Below are 11,795 nucleotides of genomic sequence, written 5' to 3'. Positions count from 1 at the left end.
AGAAAGGTGAGGGAAAACCATCTACACTTCAATGAGGTTCTGACTTTTTTTTCACAAAGGGTTATGAAAGCTTTCCATTAGAAATCTAGCAGCAGCATTTCTAAAAGTCCTTGCGTGGTTAGATTTTCTGATAATGTCTCAATTCAAGTACTTCTCCTTAGAGTTCCATATTATTCAATATGCTGTATTAGATCCTTTTATATTTTGCAGACAGCTCTTGGTGATGAAATCTGAGCTTTTCAAAATTTTTCTCCCAATTCCATCCACAAAATGCAGGCAAAAAGACAAAACAAATTGAAAAAAATTGTTTCTGTTGATAGTGCATATACTTTTATTTTCCACTTCAAACATAAAATGTAGTAAAGCGTTTCATAGCAATTACACTGAACTAGGTTGTGGACACATTCTAATGTAAATAATATACTGTGTTCAAGTAAAATGTTTGAGGATCCAAAATTTTAATATGCCTGTGGTCCTAAAACCAATACCTTACTGATATTGAGTGATAAATACAACTTCACATAAGTACAGAAGTTTTCCTTGTATCTTTTTTAATATATATTTTTATTGTAAAGACACTGTACACAGGGGTTACAGTTACATAGGGAAGGTAATGTGTACATTTCTTATTGAGTATTGTTACCCAATCCTTTGTTTCTCCCCTAGCATCCCTTCCTTTCACATCACCCAAATCCTCCCTCCAACCCCCCACTGATATTATATACTCTGATAGGATATTCTTCTGCTACTTTGGTTGTTGAGAGTGTCTACAAGAGCAAGCATTCCATCGGGAGCAGGGAGACACCATATGACCTTTAGTTACTGAGATTTCTGAATGACTTGCTATCACTTGTACTGCATTTTGCAAGTCGAATCTCATGTGTTAAAATGTACCAGTTTTAAGAGGTAAGAGGAATGGTAAAAGAACTCTTAGAGACAAATGCATCTTCAACATATTTGGTTCCAAGCATTCCGTCTAAGTCATATTCAACAACTAGTGAAATTTGTGTTGACTGTAACTATGTGTCTTTCTCCATGTTTACATGTATACCTGAGTATATGTATGTGTGTATTTGTGAGGATAGTAACATACATGTGTACATATATAAGGGCACATACATATATGCATATATAAACAAATATAAATATATTTGCATATATATATCAAGTGTTCCGTGATTTAATCTATAGTTCCTAACACATTGTCATTCTCACAAGCATACATGATAAACTGCTCTGATGATCTGTGCTCTATGATGTACTCACTTCCCCATTATCTTGTTTTTCATCCCTGTGAACAACTTCAGTCTACTTTCCATAGGATAGCTTTGTTTCATTACATGTAGTTATTCACTGATACTCAAAGTAAAAGGTTGTTTGTAAAAGAAAAAGTACTTTTAGGTCACAGCTTAAAAGTATCTTATCCATCCCAATGATTCCTAGGGAGATAAAATTTATAATAGTAATAAAAGTGAAAAGGAATTCCTAGATCTGTTGTTTTACTATTTAGAATGGCAAATAATAATAACACATCACAGTTGTAACTCTTAAATAAGGCAAGGGTAACTGATTGTATTACCATGTTCCCACAAACCAGTGGATCCTGAAGGATAATAGTAGACCACCAGAAATTCTAAGTATCAGACATGAAGCATGAAAGAGAAAGTGAGGGAATGAGAGAGAGCATAAGAGAGAGAGAAATATAATAATACTGAAAGTGCATAACAGATAAATAAGAGCTGTATGAGAATATTCACATGGCTATCTTTAGATACTACATGTACATTTGAAGGTATTTGTTGTATAATAACCAATCAACATAAAATATAAAGAGTTTCATGGAGGTCGGAGGAAATGGTAGAGGAGAACCTGGAGGCTAAACAAGATCTCACATACAAAGCAGTTTTAGTGTTCCAGTGAACAGTAATAGCCTAGATAATCACACCAAGTGTGCCATCACTGTACACAGAGTTTGGCTAGAGAGGGAAGATCCAGGCAAGAAGACAGATCTGAGCACTTGCCAGTAGCCACGGTTGGGGCAGCGGCTGCGGCACCCATAACCACCATATCTAAAACAGAGAGTCCAGGACAAAGGCGTCATATGCAGTGGGTGAGCGGATTCTACTCAACACCAACAAGAACTGACAAGGAGCAGATAAATTTATCCTGCAGATCACAGACCAGAGATACCCAGGAACAAAGACTCCTGTCTGAGTAGAATCCTGACATCCTCACTCCTTCTCACGGAGCAGAGGAGGGAAGGCTACCCCTCCCCTCCACCAGACATCATCTTTGATACTGAGAAAGGCCAGGCTGAGCAACTAGCTCCAACTCAGGGTCTTGGAAGAAAACAAAAGAGTCATTTAGCAGGTCATAGGAATCTGACTTGAGCTTCCAGGCTCAGATCCACCCAGGAGAAAGTCACCTAGGCCAAGCAGAGAGAATTCTGCCCCCCAGAGGAGTGACTATCTTCACTGGGTTAACAGAACCAGAGGCTGCCCCTACCTACAGCAGCCTAGGCAATCAATTGAAATTCAGTAAACAAACCTTGTGAATGGCTCCAGGCTGGGGTCTGGGAGTGTCTCAGGAGCTAGCCCCTCAGGGAAAAGCTACTGTTTACTGAAACGCCTCAACCCTACCCAGAACTTAGCCTCATCACAACATCTCCAAACTAGAGGAAACAGTCATCTTTCTCTTTCGTGATACTCAAAGCAAATCTCCCTCCCACTGAACTGCCTGAAGGAGGATCAAAAAATCCTAGATAAAGCAGAGCATTTTATTGACTGCTGAAACAAACTGATGTAAGAAATCAATCAAGCCACAGGAAAACCAAACACCACAAGCAGACCCCTGACTCCACGAAGAGACTGGTTACAGACAGAGGGGAGATACAGGATCTTCCCATTCCTCACCCTCCTCACCAAAAAAAAATTAAAGAACTCTTTTTGGTACCATTTTTAAAAAAATTTTTTGTTAATCTTTTTTTTCTCTTCTTCTCCTAATTTTTATTTTAGATGTGTGCATGTGTGTGTGTGTGTGTGTGTGTGTGTGTGTGTGTGTGTGTTTGCTTATTTTAAAAAAAAATCACTATTGACTTTTTGGTCCTTTTAAAATTTTTTTAATTTTTTCATTCTTTTCATTTTTTTGTTTTTCTTTTTTTTTTTGCGTGACTTAATTGCTGTTTTGCCTCATCCCCAGATAAATACCCATCAACGATTGTTAGAACTTATCCCCCATTGTGTACATAATTAATCCAGAAATGTATTACTTAATTTACAAACTTTTAGGCTTAACTTTTTTTGTCTTTTATTTTCTCAGGGCTGAGGACTGAACCCAGGGCCTTGCATGCGTCAGGCTGGCGCCCTTCCACTGGGCTAATTCCCCGGCCCCAGGCTTAACTTTTTAATAGAAGTATTATATCTTTGTACCACATAATTTTCAAGTAAATACGTTTAAGAATTTTTATTTTTTAGTTTTTCATGTCTTCTTTCTATCATCCCCCTCCTGTCATCCTATCCTTTTCTTCTCTCAATATCATTTCTTTAAAGTTACATAATTTTTAAGTGTTTCACTTTTTAAATTTAAATTTTTATTTTTACATTTTTGATTTTCTTCTTTTTAATTTCTCTCCTATCATTCTGTCCAATCCCTTTCCCTCTCTGAGATTAGGACTTGGTTAAATTTACTTTAACCTCTCCACATACTTCTAATCCTATTTTTCCCCACATTTCTCCCTAAACATAATAATTTCTGATTTGAAAAATTCGTCTTTGTGTTCTTAGCCCATTAATGCATAGTTGTTTGATGTTGAATAGATGGTATCTGTTGAACTAGGTTGTATCTGCAGCCATTTTGACTGTGCAACTACAGGACTTTGGATGATTCTTGCCTTAAAATAGTGTTTTAGCAAAAAATTGGTCTCACTTTCATATCAAGTGTGCAGAACAAGCCGGAAAACACGAGAAAAATGGCAAGTGTGGTTATCTCAACTCTCATTTATGATAATCCAGTGACACAACAGTTAATGAATAATCCAGAGGAGAGTTCCCACAAAGCACTACAAACATTACTGGTAAACCTGGTGAATGAAAAGAATGAAAGCTAGAAAAGGACTCAGTTTGAACGTGATAGGGAGAGAGAGAGGAGGCAAACCAAACATTAATATAGGAATCTCGTGACTGTGAGGAAACTACTCAAAGATTGATACAGTAATTGCGTGAACAGGTTGAGAACAAAGAGAAATAAAGGAATTGCGTGAACAGGCTGAGAAGAGTCAAAGAGAAAGAAAGGAATTGCGTGAGCAGGCAGAGAACAGACAAAGAGAGACAGGAATTGCGAGAGCAGGCTAAGAAAAGTCAAAGAGAACTACAGGAAGCTAATCAAAGAGTAACACAGGAATTGTGAAAGCGGTATGAGAATAAACAAAGATCAATAGAGGCATTCATGGAATCTATAAACAGCTGAAAGAATTCAGAAAGACCACAAAGGGAATGCTGAATGGAGCCCGACAGGAGGAAAGGAAGTCCAAGTAAACCATAACCAATCAACTAAGTGATTTGAGACCACCAAATTAAAGAAGTAAAGAAGTTCATACAAGATCTAAAACAAAGCTCCAACAAAGAATTTGAAGCCATCAAAGCCGACCAATTAGAAGGAAAAGAAATAAAAAACCAAGTAGAAGGACTTAACAGTAAGTTAGACCATGCAGAAGATCGAATCTCAGGGATTGAAGATAGCCTAGGTATTATAGAGAAAGAACATACAACTCTCCAAGACAAATCCAAGAAACATGATAGATCTATTCAACATTTGGAAAACACAATCAGAAGGCCTATTCTGAGGAAAATTGGTGTAGAGGAACACCTAGACATAGAAGTTAAATGTCTAGGAAATTTGTTTAATAGAATCCTAGCAGAGAACTTCCCAAACATACAAAAAGATAGGCCTATTCAGATACAAGATGCTTGTAGAACCCCAAATAGACCAGACCAGAACAGCACTTCCCATTGCACATTCTATCCACACAGGATCAATTCAGACCAACAATAATTTCCAAAAGATGTCAAGGAGAAAAGATCAATCACCTATAAAAGAAAACCAAATAGAATCACCTTATATTTTTCAGCAGAGATAATTAAAGCAAGAAGAGCCTGGAAGGCTGTATGCCATGCCTTAAAGACAAACAAGTTTCAACCAAGAATACTGTACCCAGCTAAATTATCCTTCATAACCGAAGGTCAAATAAAAACCTTCCATTGCAAAGAAAAACTGAAAAATATATCTCCACCAAACCAGCCCTATAAAAAATACTTAAAGATGACCTACAAACAGAAAACCAACAAGACCACAATAATGGCTAAGAAACCACCCAAACTGAGAATCCAAGAACCATAGGAAGAACCAAGTTTCCACAACCCCCAAGGAGATGGATAGCATGGCAGGAGCTACCAAACACCTCTCAGTCCTACCTCTCAACATTAACGGACTTAAAGCTCCAATTTAGCGAAATACTCTGTCTAGTTGAATTAAAAAGCAGGATAACTCTATCTCCTGCTTTCGGGAGTCACACCCTGCCCATAAAAACAAACACATTTTGATAATGAAAGGCTGGAATAAAATCTACCAAGCAAACAGCTGCCATAAACAGGAAGGAGTTGCAATAATAATTTCAGATAAAATATGCTTCAAATTAAAATTAGTGTAAAGAGATAAAGAAGGTCGCTACATATGACTTCTGGGTTCTCTACTTCAGAAGGATATTACAATTCTAAATATGGAATCGCCAAACAATGGAGTGCCCAAATTTATCCAAGAGACACTATTTTCCCTCAGATCTCACATAGATCCAAAGATATTAAGTGTTGAGGATTTTAACACAACACTATGCCCACTATATAGATCAAATCGGCAAAAAATTAACAGAGAAACCACAGATCTAAACAACTGCATAGAGCAAATAGATTTAACAGACATCTATTGAATGAATATTTCACCCAGTAGCATCAGAATACATGTTTTACTCTCCAGCACATGGAACATTTGCCAAAAGAGATCACATTTTAGGTCACAAAGCAAACTTGCCCAAGTTACACCTTGCATTCTCTCAGACCACAAGGGAATAAAATTAGAACTCAACACCAAAAGCCACCAAAAAAAAGTCTTGTATCACATGGGGGCTGAACAACACACTGTTAAATAAACAGGGGTTCAGGGAAGAGATTAGAAAGGAAATTCAAATGTCCATGATATTCAACAAAAATGAGCACACAAATTACCAGCTCCTCTGGGACACTGCAAAGGCAGTACTCAGAGGCAAATTTATAGCTCTGAGTTCCTAAACCAACAAAATAGAGAGATCTGAAACCAACAATTTAATGAGACATCTGAACCACCTAGACAAAAAGCAGTAAGATAAACCCTAGTTCAATAGATGTAAAGAAATAATTAACATTAAATCAGAATTAAACAAATTAGAATAAACCAAAAAACAGAATGAATCAACAAAACAAAGATTTGGTTCTTTGCAAAAATTAACAAAATTGACAGACAATTAGCAAATCTTATCAGAAAAAGAAGGAACACACCCAAGTAAATAAACTCAGATGTGAGAATGGAAACATCGAAACAGAAGCAACCAAGATTCTGAACATTATAAAGGAATATTTTCAAACCTTTATGCTAATAAGTTTGAAAACTTGGCAGAAATGGACCTTTTGTTAGCAATTATCAACATGCAAATACTAAACCAAGATGAGTTAAAACATCTTAAGGGGCCAATATCAAGACACAGCAATAAAAGACCTCCCATCTAAGAAAATCCCAGGACCAGATGGATTTACAGCGGAATTGTACAAGAGCTTCAAAACAGAGCTCACACCCAGTACTCCTCCAACTCTTCAATGAAATTGAAAGAGAAAGTTCACTACCGACCTCATTCAATGAAGCCATCATAACCTTCATGCCCAAACCAGGCAGGGAATCATCAAAGAAAGAGAACTATAGACCCATTTCATTGATGAACATTGATACAAAGCTTTTCAACAAAATTTTGGCCAATCGACTTCAACTATTCATCCAAAAAATCATACACCACTATCATACAGGATTCATTTCAGGGATGCAAACCTGGTACAATATACACAAATCAATTAATATAATTTATCACATCAACAAGAGCAAGAATTAAAACCACATGGTTATCTCAACAGATGCAGAAAAAGCATTGGACCAGATCCAACACCCCTTTATGATGTAGGTTCTGGAAAAATTAGGAATCCATGGAATATTCCTCAATACAATAAAAGCTGTATATGGAAAACCTACAGCCAGCATTATAATTAATGGTGAAAAACTAAAGCCATTTCCTCTTAACTCAGGAATGGGACAAGCATGTTCACTCTCTCAACTTCTCTTCAATTTAATATTAGAATGCCTAGCTGCAGAAATAACACAATATGCCAAAATAAAAGGGATGCAAATAGGGAAAGAAGAAGTACAATTCTCCCTCTTTGCAGATGACATGATCTTGTCCTTAAAGAATCCCACAGACTCCACTCCCAAATTACTCAAGCTGATTCAAAACTTTGGCAAAATAGGTGGGTATAAAATTAACCCTCAAAAATTAATGGCTTTTCTGTATGCCAACAATGAGAAAAGCATGGCTCAAATCAAGAAAGCTTTTCCATTTGTAATAGCCCCACAAAAATAAAATACCTAGGAATTAACTTAACCAAATAAGTGAAGGACTTCTCTGATGAAAACTTTAAAAATCTGAAAAAGGAAATCAAAACCTCCCATGCTCCTCAATAGGAAGGATGAACATTGTGAAAATGGCAATATTTCCCAAGGCTATCTACAAGTTCAATGCCATACCTATCAATATTGCAACCGCATTCTTCAAGGAAATAGAAGAGAAAATCCAAAAATTCATATGGAACAACAAAAGACCCCCATTTGCAAAAAGTCATCCTTAACAGAAAGAATATTGTTGGAGGAATATCAATATCAGATTTCAAACTCTACTACAAAGCCATAGTAATTAAAACAGTTTTGTACTGACACAAGAAAAGAACTCAAGAACAATGGAATAGAATTGAAAACTCAGAAATGAACCTACAGACCCATAATCATCTAATATTTGATAAAGGATCTAAAAATATAAAATCGAAGGAAGACAGGCTGTTGAGTAAATGGCACTGGCAAAATTGGTTAATCACTTGTAGAAAATTAAGGCTAGGTCCTTATATATCACCTTGTACCAGGATCAACTCCAAATGGATCAAAGACCTCGTAGTCAAAACAGATATTCTGAAAACATTACAGGATGGAATAGGAGAAACCATAGGTCTCCTTGGCACAGGCTGAAATTTTCTTAATAGAGACCCAGAAACACAACAAATGAAAGAAAGGTTGGACAAATGGGATTGCATGCAATTGCAGAGCTTCTGCATGGCAAAGGACATAGCTAGCAGGATCAATAGAAAGCCCAGGGAATCCGAGATGATCTTCACTAGCCATACAACCTACAAAGGTTTCATATCTAAAAGAGACCTGGAAATCAAAATCCCCCAACACAAATACTCAAAGAAAATACTGCCCAATAAATAAGTGAGCTTAAGACATAAAGAGAAACTTCTCTGAAGAGGAAAGGAGGGTGAACAAAAACACATGCAGAAATGCTCAACCTCCCTAGCCATAAAAGAAATGCAAATCAATCAACATTGAGATATCACCTCACCCAAGTTAGAATGGCTATAATCAAGAACTCTAATAACAACAGATGCTGGAGGGCATGTGGACAAAAGGGAACCTTAATGCATGGTTAGTGGGAGTGTAAACTTGTTCAACCACTTTGGAAAGTAGTATGGATGTTCCTACAAAGACTCCACATAGAGCTTCCCTATGATCCAGCAATCCCACTTTGGGGCATTTACCCAAATGATCACAAACAAGACCATACTAAAGCTACCAGCACAAATATATTTATTGCAGCATTACCATAGCTAAGATATGGAACCAACCCAGATGCCCTTCAGTAGATGAATGGATCAAGAAAATGTATATATACACAATGGAATTCTATGTCTGTATCTGAAAGAATGATATTGCCCCATTTGTTAGGAAATGGAAACCTTGGAAAAAATCATATTAAGTGAAGTAAGCTAGGCCCAAAGAAACATGGTTTCCCTTATTTGCAATATCTAGTGTATGTCTGAGACATGCAGAAATTGTTACATAAGTTTATGTTAGGTGAAATGAACCCCAAGATAATAATTCAAAATTTTCTTCTTTCCTGCAATTATTTCTAACATATTCATAAGATGATTTCTTTGTTACTTTGTATGTCCCTCCTGCATGGTATAACCCCTGTTTTCGCTGTATTTGAGGTTGGTATAATTTGTGGAGGGGAAGGGAAATTTTTTTTTTTAAATATGGATACAGGTGGACCCATTGCACCAATGAGATATACAAGACATTATGTCGAAAAACGAATTTTACAACTTCGGGTTGGGGAAAGGGGAGGGGGAATGGGTTGTAAAGGGGGTGAGATGGGAAGGGATAGTAAGGGGAAACAAAGGAGTAGGCAACAATGCTTGATAAGAAATGTACTCATTACCTTGCCCATGTAATTGTAACCCCTCTGTCTGGTATTTTCACACTAAAAAAAACAATAAAAACTATAAAATATAAAGTGATTTTGATTAAAAAAAAATAAAAATGACTCAGAATAAATTATCAATGCAAAAACAATATTTACAGAAGCAAACTCTCAGAGATATTACATGACTTTGAGAAGGATAAAGTGGAAGGGATAGGAATGGGAAACAAAGGAGGAGGCTGCAATGCTTGATAAGAAATGTACTCATTATCTTGCCCATGTAATTGTAACCCCTCTGTACAGTATTTTCACAATAAAAAATTGAAAAAAGAAAGAAAAAAGAAAAGGATAAAGTGGCTGAATTTAATATAAATTTAGAAGTATGACCATTCAGAAAACATAAAAAGATATTCTTTATTTCATTATATAACCCAAAGCAGAAAGTAAATATTATTTAGATGATTTTTTTATAACAGTCTCTCGGGTGCTGGGAAGGTGGTTCAGTGTAGAGTGTTGCCTTGCATGCATGAGGTCCTGGGTTTCATTCCTCAGCACCACATAAGCAGAAAAAAATGGAAGAGGTGCTGTGACTCAAGTAGTAGCACTAGCCATGAGCTGAAGAGCTGAGAGACAGCAACCAGGACCCAGAGTTCAAGCCCCACAACCAACCAAACAAAAGAAAAACAAAACAAAACACAGTCTCACTTTTGTGTGCTCAAGATTGTAACACTAGTGCTTCAGTCTAGGGCTATGCTTTTAGGTGTGGACATTTATCAACACTCCTGATTCAGATTCTAATTGATAAAATTTTAATCAATATTTTTTTCTTACTAATTTTGCTCATTGTAAATTCACATATACCTATAAAAAACGATGTAGCCATCTCAATAACATTCTCAAAGTACTTCTTAATGATGGCTTACAAAAAGTTGTATTATATTACAACAAGGAAAACAATGCTACAAATAAGGAAAACCAATACATAAATATTAATGATTAATAAAATAAAAAACAAAACATTTACCACTGTTTCCAGTATTTGAAATGTACTACATATTCGATTTATTATTTTCTTATATTGCTGTACATTTAAAACTGTCTAAGTCTATGATGTTCAACAAGAATTTTATAGGCTATGAGTAGCGTTTAAAGTTATCCAATAAGATTATTATTTATGGTTCATCTCATCATTTGTATATGGCTTCTACCATCATTTGTTCCTCACTAACATATAAAGTAAGGAAGCCCTTAAATTTTGACAGAAACTGTGAAGTTAATATCTTAAATCTTCACTCTGCTTCTTTACACAAACACTTTGCAACTTCTCATTAGTAAAGTTTCTATAAACTCTGAAATGTACATACTTAGTAGTATATGACTGCTACCATGAATCTTAAATGCTTTATGGAAATGTTTTACAATCTGCTAAATAGTCTTAATTTTGGCATATATGAGCAAATTCCCACAATTAAACATATTTAAAACATTAAAACTTTTAACAAACCTTAACACTATCTATAGTGTTCATTATGACAGGTTCCTTGTACAGAATAATTGAATTCCTCCCCCTACACATCCGTTGAACAATAAATAACTGGAATTATTTTGTTTTTGACATGTCAAACTTGACTTTATTCTTAAAAGTGTTCTTATGTAAGAAATACATTGTTCTAAAATTTCACGACAATTCTTTTGAATTTAATTTTTGTGGAATTGTCTAGTTTAAGAAAATCAATTACACTTTATATATAAAAAATGTTCTGTGCTCAATTCGGTAGCACATACACTAACATTGGAACAATAAAAAGAAGAATAGCCCCTGACTGAGGATGACACGCAAGTTCGTGAAGCATTCCAGATTTTTAAAAGAACAGATGCTGGAGGGGATGTGGACAGAAAGGAACCTTAATGCATTGTTGTTGGGAGTTTAAACTTGTTCAAAGGCTTTGGAAAGTAGTATGGAGGTTCCTCAAAAGACTACATAGAGCACCCCTAAGACCCAGCAATCTCATTTTGGGCATTCACCCAAATGATCACAAACAAGACCATACTAAAACTACTAGCAAAACTATGTTCATTGCAGCATTATTTACCATAGCTAAGCTACATAACCAAACCCGATGCCCCACACTAAACGAATGGATCAAGAAAATGTGTGTGTGTGTGTGTGTGTGTGTGTGTGTGTGTGTGTGTGTGT

At 36.0% G+C, this 11,795-nt stretch overlaps 1 non-coding gene across 1 annotated transcript; it reads left to right on the top strand.

Moving 5' to 3' along the window:
• The first annotated feature begins 11,360 nt into the window (after window positions 1-11,360).
• On the top strand, window positions 11,361-11,462 carry LOC122119513. The gene has a single exon (XR_006149583.1). It is a non-coding gene; the product is annotated as a U6 spliceosomal RNA (small nuclear RNA).
• The last annotated feature ends 333 nt before the right edge of the window (window positions 11,463-11,795 follow it).

Source organism: Dipodomys spectabilis, unplaced genomic scaffold (assembly GCF_019054845.1).
Source record: "Dipodomys spectabilis isolate Male_0828 unplaced genomic scaffold, ASM1905484v1 ptg000171l, whole genome shotgun sequence".
Lineage (NCBI taxonomy): Eukaryota > Metazoa > Chordata > Mammalia > Rodentia > Heteromyidae > Dipodomys > Dipodomys spectabilis.
The sequence above is the reverse complement of the archived record's forward strand: the minus strand, read 5'-3'. Positions and strand labels throughout refer to the sequence as shown.